Source organism: Lipotes vexillifer, unplaced genomic scaffold, assembly GCF_000442215.2.
Source record: "Lipotes vexillifer unplaced genomic scaffold, Lipotes_vexillifer_v1.1 scaffold23, whole genome shotgun sequence".
NCBI classification, from domain to species: Eukaryota; Metazoa; Chordata; class Mammalia; order Artiodactyla; family Lipotidae; genus Lipotes; species Lipotes vexillifer.
The window spans coordinates 4,002,871-4,012,337 of record NW_006796283.1 but is presented as its reverse complement, the minus strand read 5'-3'; the positions used below and the strand labels follow the sequence as shown (position 1 = coordinate 4,012,337).

General features: G+C 50.9%; 1 non-coding gene across 1 annotated transcript; it reads right to left on the bottom strand.

The window, feature by feature from the left end:
* Nucleotides 1–3,094: 3,094 nt before the first annotated feature.
* Nucleotides 3,095–3,166, bottom strand: TRNAE-CUC (transfer RNA glutamic acid (anticodon CUC)). Its single transcript has one exon. It is a non-coding gene; the product is annotated as a tRNA-Glu (tRNA).
* Nucleotides 3,167–9,467: the final 6,301 nt, after the last annotated feature.

Genomic DNA, 9,467 nt, shown 5'->3' with positions numbered 1-9,467 from the left:
GCCCCCCCCCCCCCCCCCCCCGTCGGTCCTGAAGCTGCAGAGGTTTAGGGACTTTTTTTTAAATGCAGCGTCTTGATTATAGGTCCCCGCTCTGGCAGCCAGGTTCTTGAGTGTGGTGGATTGTGGAGAGGGGGCTGCCCCTGACCTGCACAGCTGGACTGCCTGCCTTCTCACTTTCTCTCTCAACAATCCATCCATCCTCCCCTGTGTCCTCCTTCACTGTTTTTCTTTCACTGGTTAAACTGTCCCACCCACGTTCTCCTGTCCACTCTCCCCAGACCAGTCCCGTAACCATGACCAGGCTTTCAGGTAGTTTCTTGCCCCCTTGCACCCTATCAAAGCTTGTGCAACACCGCCCTAACAGGAAGTGGCTGAGCCCCACCCTCACCCGGTTCCCTTCTCACCCAGCACAGAGAATTTGTGACTCACAGCCTCTAACAAATTTGAACGTGTTTCGGGAGAGTGTGAGATGCAGTACTGTTAACACTGTTTGAAGTAAAAAGTGTTATTGGAATCTAAGCTCTTTGCAGGAGGTTCATTTGGAAGCAGTGCAGGGTGATAGCAGGAGCTAGGCTTTGGGAAAGGAGTGCTGGCTTCTGTCCTTCTGAGTCTGTGGCCTTGAGCAAGTGATTACCTTCTCCAAGCCTCAATTTTCTCATCAGTAAAATGGGGATAAAGTTATCTGCAGAGTGAGGCTGATATTGGGTGTCCCACAGGGTTGTTGTAAAGATAAAATGCAATAAAAATACATGAAAGCAGCTCATCAGCTGGGAAACCGTCCACATCCAGGATGTCGTCGGAAATGAGGTTCTGGGAAATATTAATTCACTCATCCAAACACATTTACTGAACAACTGTGCTTTGAGAGCTGGCTGCAACCCACGCCTCAGGTGAGAGGTGAACCTTGACTCTGAACCCCACCCTGCTCATTCCCACCACTGCAGTGGCCTCGGGCGATGGGGGTACAGTTAGAGAATTCAGAGGCCCAGTGGCCTGGACCCTGGCAGAAAAGGACCTGGGTGGGGGGGTGGCCTTAGGAGACCTGGCTCCTCCCGGGCCCCACTCCTGAGGCACTGCCTTCACTCTCCTGAGCCACTCCTGTCCGTCACCTGCTCTCTGTTCTTTCTGTACCTTGTGACTTGTGTTTACTCACTTCTATTTCCTCAGCTCTCAGAACCCTGTGCACATCAGGACCTTTGGGCTTGGCTTCCCTTAACTGTGTCAGAGGCCATCATGGTGAACTGACTGCGGCCCAGGCTTGTCTAGGCCTCTGTATCACCTCCCTGACACCAGGCGGGAAGGGCAGGGGAGCAAGGCGCCTCGTCCTGCTGCTGTCCCTCTGACCCTTGCTGGGCTCCTGTGCCGCCAGCTGTCAGCCGAGGGGCTTCAGGCAAGCTGCTCTGAGGACATCTGTCCGTCCCCTTGTCTGTAAAATAGGAATAACACTTTAGCAGTCTGGGACAGAGGTTGATCTTTTGGGTCATCTTTGGTTTTAAGATATAAGCTCCATTATTGATATCAGAGCAAATAATTTTTTTGCTTCTCCACAAATTAGGCAGCTTGGCTGCAACTAATGTGCTAAACTTTTTTTTTTTAATCACAGTTCCAATAAGGAACTACTGTATAGCACAGGGAACTATATTCAGTAACTCGTAATAGCCTATAATGGAAAAGAATCTAAAAAAAGAATAGATAGGGACTTCCCTGGTGGTCTAGTGGTTTAGAATCCACCTTCCAATGCAGGGGATGGGGGTTTGATCCCTGGTTGGGGAACTAGATCCCACATGCCTCGGGGCAACTAAGCCTGCGGGCTCTGGAGCCTGAGTGCCACAACAAAGACTAAGACCCGACGCAGCCAAATAAATAAATATGAAAACAATAAAAATAGAAAAGAATGTATATATATATATATATACATATATACACGTGTATGTATAACTGAATCACTTTGCTGTGCACCTGAAACTAACACAACATTGTAAATCAACTATATTTCAATAAAAATTTTTTAAAAAGCATAGTGACTCCACACTTGGGTCTGGTCTTTGGAACCCTTTGACTGTCGCATAAGGTAATGACTAACTGTACCCATAATGGTGAGCTGCTGGGCTGAGGCTGTCTTGCAGCTTTGAATGACCTGGTCTATACCTAGATCTTTGCAAAATATTAGGTTGTCATCTATAAAATACAATCCCCTGTGGAATGTTTGAATAAAGTCATCTGCATATTGGTCAATTTTGTTTCTGGACTGCACATCTTTCTTAGGAAACGATTTCTTCTCGTATGGCTCACTAATTGGGTTTTACTCACACGTACAACAAGATTTCATAATATCAGATTTGTTCTTGAAAGGGGAAAAGTCCATTATTACTAGCAAAAAACCTGTCCAGGAATTCGCACATGACTAAGTAGCTATGTATTCCTCCATAGTTCTCCAGACGTGGACGTGGGATTCTGGACAGACATTTAGGAGGGGCCTGGAAAGGGCAGGTCTGTGTTAACACCCAGAGTTCTGGACAGCACATGCCAAATTCATTAATTTAACCACTTGCTCTGTTGATTATATCAGTTATCCATTGCTGTGTAACAAATTACCCTAAACTCAGCAAGTTAGAACAACCAGTGTTTATTGCCACATGGTTCCTGAGTGGCCTCTCACCAGGCTGCAGTGCAGGTGACGCCTGGGGTTGTGGTCGCCTGAAACTTGCTAAGTGTCCAAGGTAACGCCCTTGCCTGGCTCCTGGCCCGTGGCAGCAGCTCCTCACCGTGTGACTCCATGGGCTTCTCACGTAATGTGGTGCCACATGGCAGGGACAACCCAAGGGTATGAATCCCAGGGGGCACGGGTCATCGAGAGCCAGCTTGGAGGCTGCTATCCGCAGTAATGGTTGGAGAAGATGTCTGCTGTTCATACCTGCTCAGTAAAGCCCATCCGCTGGGTTCCTCACTACCCATTGTGTGGCCCTAGCCCTTTGCAGCGTCACACTAGTCACCACATTGGGTAGTTCAGGGAGAGGACAGTCATCCCCCAAGTCCTTCCTTAGGACTCATAGGGTTTTTTTTTGGCCGAGCCACATGGCTTGCGGGATCTTAGTTCCCCAACCGGGGATTGAACCCGGGCCCCGGCAGTGAGAGTGCCAAGTCGTAACCACTGGACCGTGAGGGAGTTCCTAGGACTCGTGTTTGCAAATGGGGAGAGGACTTTGCCTTTGGGGTCACGGACTAGAGTGTGAGTTGACATTGCTGCCAGCACCCTCCAAGCTGTGTTTGGAGCGGGCGTGGCCACAGCAAAGAGGGAGGCTGCAAGGGAGCCTCCAGATCCAGTCGCAGTGAGTGGGCACCCCCATCGTTCCCTTGTCAGGGGCCAACCCCTTTCCTACAGTGCGAGTTTGCAGTGGGTTTTCTGTCTGTTCACATTGGGGTTTGCCTGTCCACGTCCTTTAGCCACTTGGGAGCCACAACCAGACACCTAAGGTTCACCTCCACGCCCTGGCACCTGTTCAGAAGCCTTGTCTGGGTCCCGCTGGCAGGAAAGAGGGATCTTGTCTGGATATCCATGTTATAGGCAGTATCTGAAAGTTACAGGCTTGATATGTTTCTGGTCCCTTGGGTTACCTGTTAGGTAGGATAAGAAAAGAAGGAAGGCTTCGCTGTTCTGTGTTTTGTCTCCCGGGAACTCCCCATTGGAGGTGCCCTGTAGGCAACAGGATGCTCTGGGATCCTGTAGCCACTAGTCAGATTGTGTGCCCATAACACACAGCTAGCAGCTGTCACGGAGAGTCTCCGTTTCACCCGCTGGACAGAGCATGCCGTCTCCCGGAAGGAGGACGGGACGGTCCTAGGCCTTTGTGCTTTTCCATATTAAGACACAGAGTGGCCACCGGCTGGCTGCTTCTGGACCCCAGAGGTCTGTGGCTGTTAACGGTTTATCAGCACATCAGTGGTGGGCCTGCCTCTGCAAATGTTCCACAAACCACATTGAAGTTGGACAGTCACAGCAAAACGGGGAAAAGACAGTGACGAGCAAGTGCTTGCAGAGGTCCTGGCCTTTCCTGCCAGCCCATTGAGGAAAACCTGCTTTTCTCCGACCTCCTGTCCCGTTCCCTCAGACTCAGAGGTGGCTGGCCCATTCTCGATATTCTGTAGGGCAGAACAGAAAAACAAAGGACAAAAATAACTCGAAAGGATGAAAGAGGCAGAGGATGGGGAAAACACACCAGTGCTGTTACTGGTCCAAAGCAAAGCTGATGGGGAGATGGGGTAGGAGGCTGGAGTTTCTGGGGGCGAGTTTTGGGGAGATTGGTGACAGGCCTCCAAAGCAGTTGCAGAGAAGGAAGGAACTGGAGAGAAAGGGAGATTTTTGTGGTATAAACTGAAATTGCCTTTGACAGATGTTTACTGCATGGCTGTGTCCTGGGTGCTGAGGACACAGCCGTGAACAAAGTGATGGCTGGTCTCAGTGGCCTCCCGTTCTAGTGACAAACCCTGAGGCGGGGTGATCAGCCTCCACAGAGAAGGGAACATTTAAAAAATTGTGGTGAAATATGCATAACATAAATTCTGCTCTCTTGGAAGGGGAAGGGAAGGCAGAAGCTGGGAATGTGCAGGTGGGAGATGCTCTGTGGCTGGGTTGGGTGGAGGGAGGCGGAGGGAGGCAGGGCTGGGCTCAGGCCAGGGCCAGAATGCCCAGTGGTCAGGACCCTTCCTCTGTGCTGGAGGGGCTGGAGGGTTTTGAGCCCAGGACCAATTGCTCTGTTTTATAAGCATGATTTGGATTGCTTCGTGGAGAGCAGACTCTAGACAGACGGGAGGTGGGGAAGGGGAGGGCAGGAAGACCCTGTGTGGGCGGAGGGGAGGTACGGTGACAGGGGCTGGTCTCCAGGAGGCCCTGGAAACCTGGGGAGCTTCCAGTTTCCCCCAGTGCCTGGCCGCTTGGCTTGCCTCGCAGTCCCAGGGAGGCCACGCTGGCTGAGCACAGGGTCAGCACACAGGACAGCCTCAGCGCAGACGCGGCGCAAGGTGAGGGCTGAGCGCTCAGACAGGCCTCCCTCCAGGACAAGCTGCTGCGGCAGCAGCCACGAGGCTCAGGGGTGCAGGCACTGCTGCCTTTTCTCTGTGATTCACGGGGTTGATTTGTCAGAGGAAGAGGTGGCCGCTTCTCCATAGAATTTCAACCATGGCTCACATACTCCCCCGTCTCCCGTGGATCGTTGAAAAGATAGACCAGCACAGGCAGCTGGGCGCCAGGATCTCCCAGCAGCTTCCCCCAAGGAGTCCTGCGTTTCTGGAATTCCTCTTGTGCCCCCTCAAGCCAGCCCTGGTTGGAGAGGGCACAAGTGTTGATCAGGTCAAGTTGGAGATTATTTGGAGACAAGAGGATACTTTGGCTTCACAGATGCCTCAGATTGCAGTGTGCAATTTGGGATTTGCCGTCTCCACCCCTGCTGCTTTATGTTTTATTTCGTTTGACAGTTTATTTGTTACTTGGGCCCTAAGGCAATCCTATATGAGGTTACAGTTTAATAAACAGAATAAACAAAACAAATCCCGTAGACTGTGTTTACAATCCGTCTCTACTGGCCGAAGGGAAGAACTGAAGCACCCTGAGGATGGACGGGGAGAAGCTGGCCTGGCCGGAACTCACGGCTGCAACAGGGGTCACGGCCCCGAACACAGGAGCCCAGGGGCAGCCAGAGCACTTCTATGTGCATGTCGGTCCTTTCAGAATCCCCTTTAAAGTTGTGAAGTAAATCTGGGTTTCAGTGACAAACTGTATTAATTCCCGTAACACCGAATGCCCACGTTGTCCCCAGATTACCATATCGTGGGAGTTAGGTGCACGAGCACAGCACCCGCCCAGGACCCCGAGAAGCAGGCAGGGGCTGGTTCTTAGGCTGAGGTCTCCAGGCCCTGCAGCCCGGGCCTGGGCAGGGCACGTCTTCCACAGCAAACCCATCGGCAGGTGCCTGAGTGACGTGCGGGACAGCTCCGGGGCTGTTTGCGAGCCCGTGAGCCGCTGAGGCTGGGCTGAGCTCCATCTTTATCTGCTGCTTCACTGTTCCCCATCTCCCCGTGATCTCCAGGGCCGAGCCTCCCCTCTCCCTCCCTGCTGTGCTCCCGCCCGCCCATCTGGTGGCACGCAGCTCCATCTTCTGGACCCAGGGACTCTGAGAACAGCCGTCCCCACAGCCCAGCCACGGCCCCCAGGCTGCCGAACATCTGTGCACCTTGCTCGCTCCCGTGGGCATTCGGGAACTGGAGCTTGATGCAGGACAACTCTAGAAATCAAATACGGAAGGACGATCCCAGCACTAATGTGAGCGTTTCCTTAGGTTTGTGGTCACGGTTAACAGGTGTTAACAGGTGTCGGCTGCATTGTGCAAACCGTGCTGGGTGGCTTATTCTTCGTGAGAATCCGGCCAGGTAGGTGCTCTCATCCCCCATTGCAGGTGGGGAAACCGAGGCCCTGAGTGAATGCGCTGCCCTGGGTCACAGTTAATAGGGGGCAGAGCTGGGGTCTGAACCCAAGCAGTCTGGTGCCAGAGTGTGTGCTCTTAACGACTACTGTCGTGGGAAAGGGATCCATGGTATCTCGTCTACAAAAGATGGAGCACACGCCCGCTCCGGAGTCCGTAGTCATGGTCATCTTGCTGTTCATGTATTAAATACACATTATGCATTATTTAATTAAATTAATTAATTATTTTATTTTTGGCTGCGTTGGGTCTTCGTTGCTGCGCGCGGGCTTTCTCTAGTTGTGGCGAGCGGGGGCTACTCTTCGTTGAGGTGCGTGGGCTTCTCACTGCGGTGGCTCCTCTCGTGGAACAGAGGCTCTAGGCACGCGGACTTCAGCAGTTGTGGCACATGGGCTCTAGAGCGCAGGCTCAGTAGTTGTGGCGCACGGGCTTAGTTGCTCCCTGGCATGTGGGATCATCCCGGACCAGGGCTTGAACCCATGTCCCCTGCATTGGCAGGCGGATTCTTAACCGCTGTGCCACCAGGGAAGTCCCTATGCATTATTTTAAAATGTTTTTATATTCTTTGGGACTTGACCTTGGTGCTTGGTCAGTGCAGGCCTGGCGCATTCACAGCTGCACCACCCTCTCCTCCAGCTAAGCCTTTAAATGTGTAGATTCTACTATGTAAGAGCCCAAGACTTTTTGATTATGTGGGTTGTGTCTATTGATGTTTACCATGTTCATATCAAAACCGAGAAATGTTTAAGGCACAGGAAGGCATGTTCCTCAGCTGTCAGAGGGACGTCGTTATCCCACGTCATGCGTGTGCACTCAGGAGCAGAGGGAAACAGACACCTCCTAGTATTGTCAGGAAGAGAGTTTTACCTTGCTGACACCCAGAAAGGGTCTTGGGGACCTCCCCCGAACCTCTCTTTGCAAGCTGTGGTCTAAGGCAAACATGGCAATTCTTTTTTTTTTTTTTTTTTGCACTATGCGGGCCTCTTACTGCTGTGGCCTCTCCCGTTTCGGGGCACAGGCTCCGGACGTGCAGGCTCAGCGTCCATGGCTCACCGGACCAGCCGCTCCGCGGCATGTGGGATCCTCCCAGACCGGGGCACGAACCCGTGTCCCCTGCATCGGCAGGTGGACTCTCAACCACTGTGCCACCAGGGAAGCCCAAACATGGCAATTCTTTTTTTTTTTTTTTTTTTTTTTTTTAGCCACACCGTGTGGCTTGCAGAGTCTTACTTTCCTGATCAAGGATTGAACCCGGGCCTTGGGCAGTGAGAGTGTGGAGTCCTAACCACTGGACCACCCGGGAATTCCCCATGAGCATCATACATTTAACAAGGGAACTTAGATTCAAGATTATTCTTTGGATGGACCTAGAGATTATCATATTAAGTGAAGTAAGTCAAACAGAGAAAGACAAACATCATGTGATATCACTTATATGTGAAATCTAAAAAATGATACAAATAAACTTATTTACAAAACAAAAACAAGACTCCTAGACATAGAAGACAAACTTACTGTTACCAAAGGGGCTGGGGGGGAGGAGGGAGAGATAAATTAGGAGTTTGGGATTAACATATACACACTACTGTATATAAAATATCTTGTAATAACCTTTGATGGAAGAGAATCTGAAAAAGAATATATATACGTATATATATGTATATCGAATTACTCTGCTGTACACTTGAAACTAACACAACATTGTAAATTAACCACACTTCAATTAAAAAAAAAAAGAAGACCATTAAAAAAAAAATGATTATTCCTTTTGGGCCCTCCTCCAGCTAAGACAACTTCATGTACCAAGGGACAATTTGGGGAGTTTGTTTTTAATATAAAGTCTTCACTGAATTCAGCATTGCTAAAAGTTTCTGAATTTACCATCCTGGAAAGTAAGCACTATAGTTACTTGCACAACTGGTAGCAGCCAGACGGCTGCTGTCCCATCCACCATCACCAGCAGAGCTCAGCTGCATCTCCAAGGGCTGCTTTCCAGGGACGGCGAGGAACACGGCCTCCCTGAAGGGACGTCTGTGGCTCTTTCACAGATCCAAGGAGAAGGGCTGCAGGCGGTGTCATGTCACTTACTTGAACGTGTCTGCCTAGCAAAGCTTCTGGCATATTCTTCTCCAGTTACGTTATCACAAAACGGTGCTCCAAGTCCTGACTGACTGTGAAAATGTTAAGAGATCTTCGTGTTTTGCTGTGGCTGTAACACTGTCCAGCACACAGCAGGCATCCAGTCGTTTACTGAATGAGTTCACGTTCACCTCCCAGCTGAGCAAGGCCCCCGCCTTCTGCAGGCTGAAATTCATCACATAAAATATTGTGCAAGTGTGGGACAGCCTTACTAGGAACAAAGTCTTAGGAAGACATTTTTACTCTCAAGCTTCCTACTTGGATTTGTGATGAATTCATTAAAGAAAAGAATACATCATGACATTTTGACTCTAACATGACATCAAAACAGGTAGGACTACAGGAAAAGTACCGGGTACAGAGTTTTAAAAATTGGCGGGTGGTTCTGGTGGTCCCAAGGTCGGGGACCCCAGGAATATCTGAATCCTGCTTTCTGCCACAGTTCCTCTTCCTCCTGAGGTTTTGGGGAAAACACACCACAGAGCTATGGTAACTGGAAAGCAAAACGCATAATAATTTACTGTGAAATGAGCTTGGGCTCCAAATTCTAATGCTGAGAATGCTGGCAAGCTGGGGTTGAGCACAGGGCTGAGGCTGGGCCAGCTGGGCCCAAACCCAGATGTCAGTTCTTATCACATGGCCGCAGGGAAGAGAAAGAAGGGAGGTGCCAGACTGTGGGCCTGCTCTGGCCACTCGGCAAGGGAGAGAGGAGCCCAGCAGGTGCAGCAGCCCTGCAGCTCTCCCAGGCCACGGCACAGGGGTGTGGGTGGGCAGGGGAGCGTGGAGAGGTGATCTGTGCCATCGCCCCGGGGGGAACAAGGTAGGACGCATCATTTCTAATGCGGGAGGGCA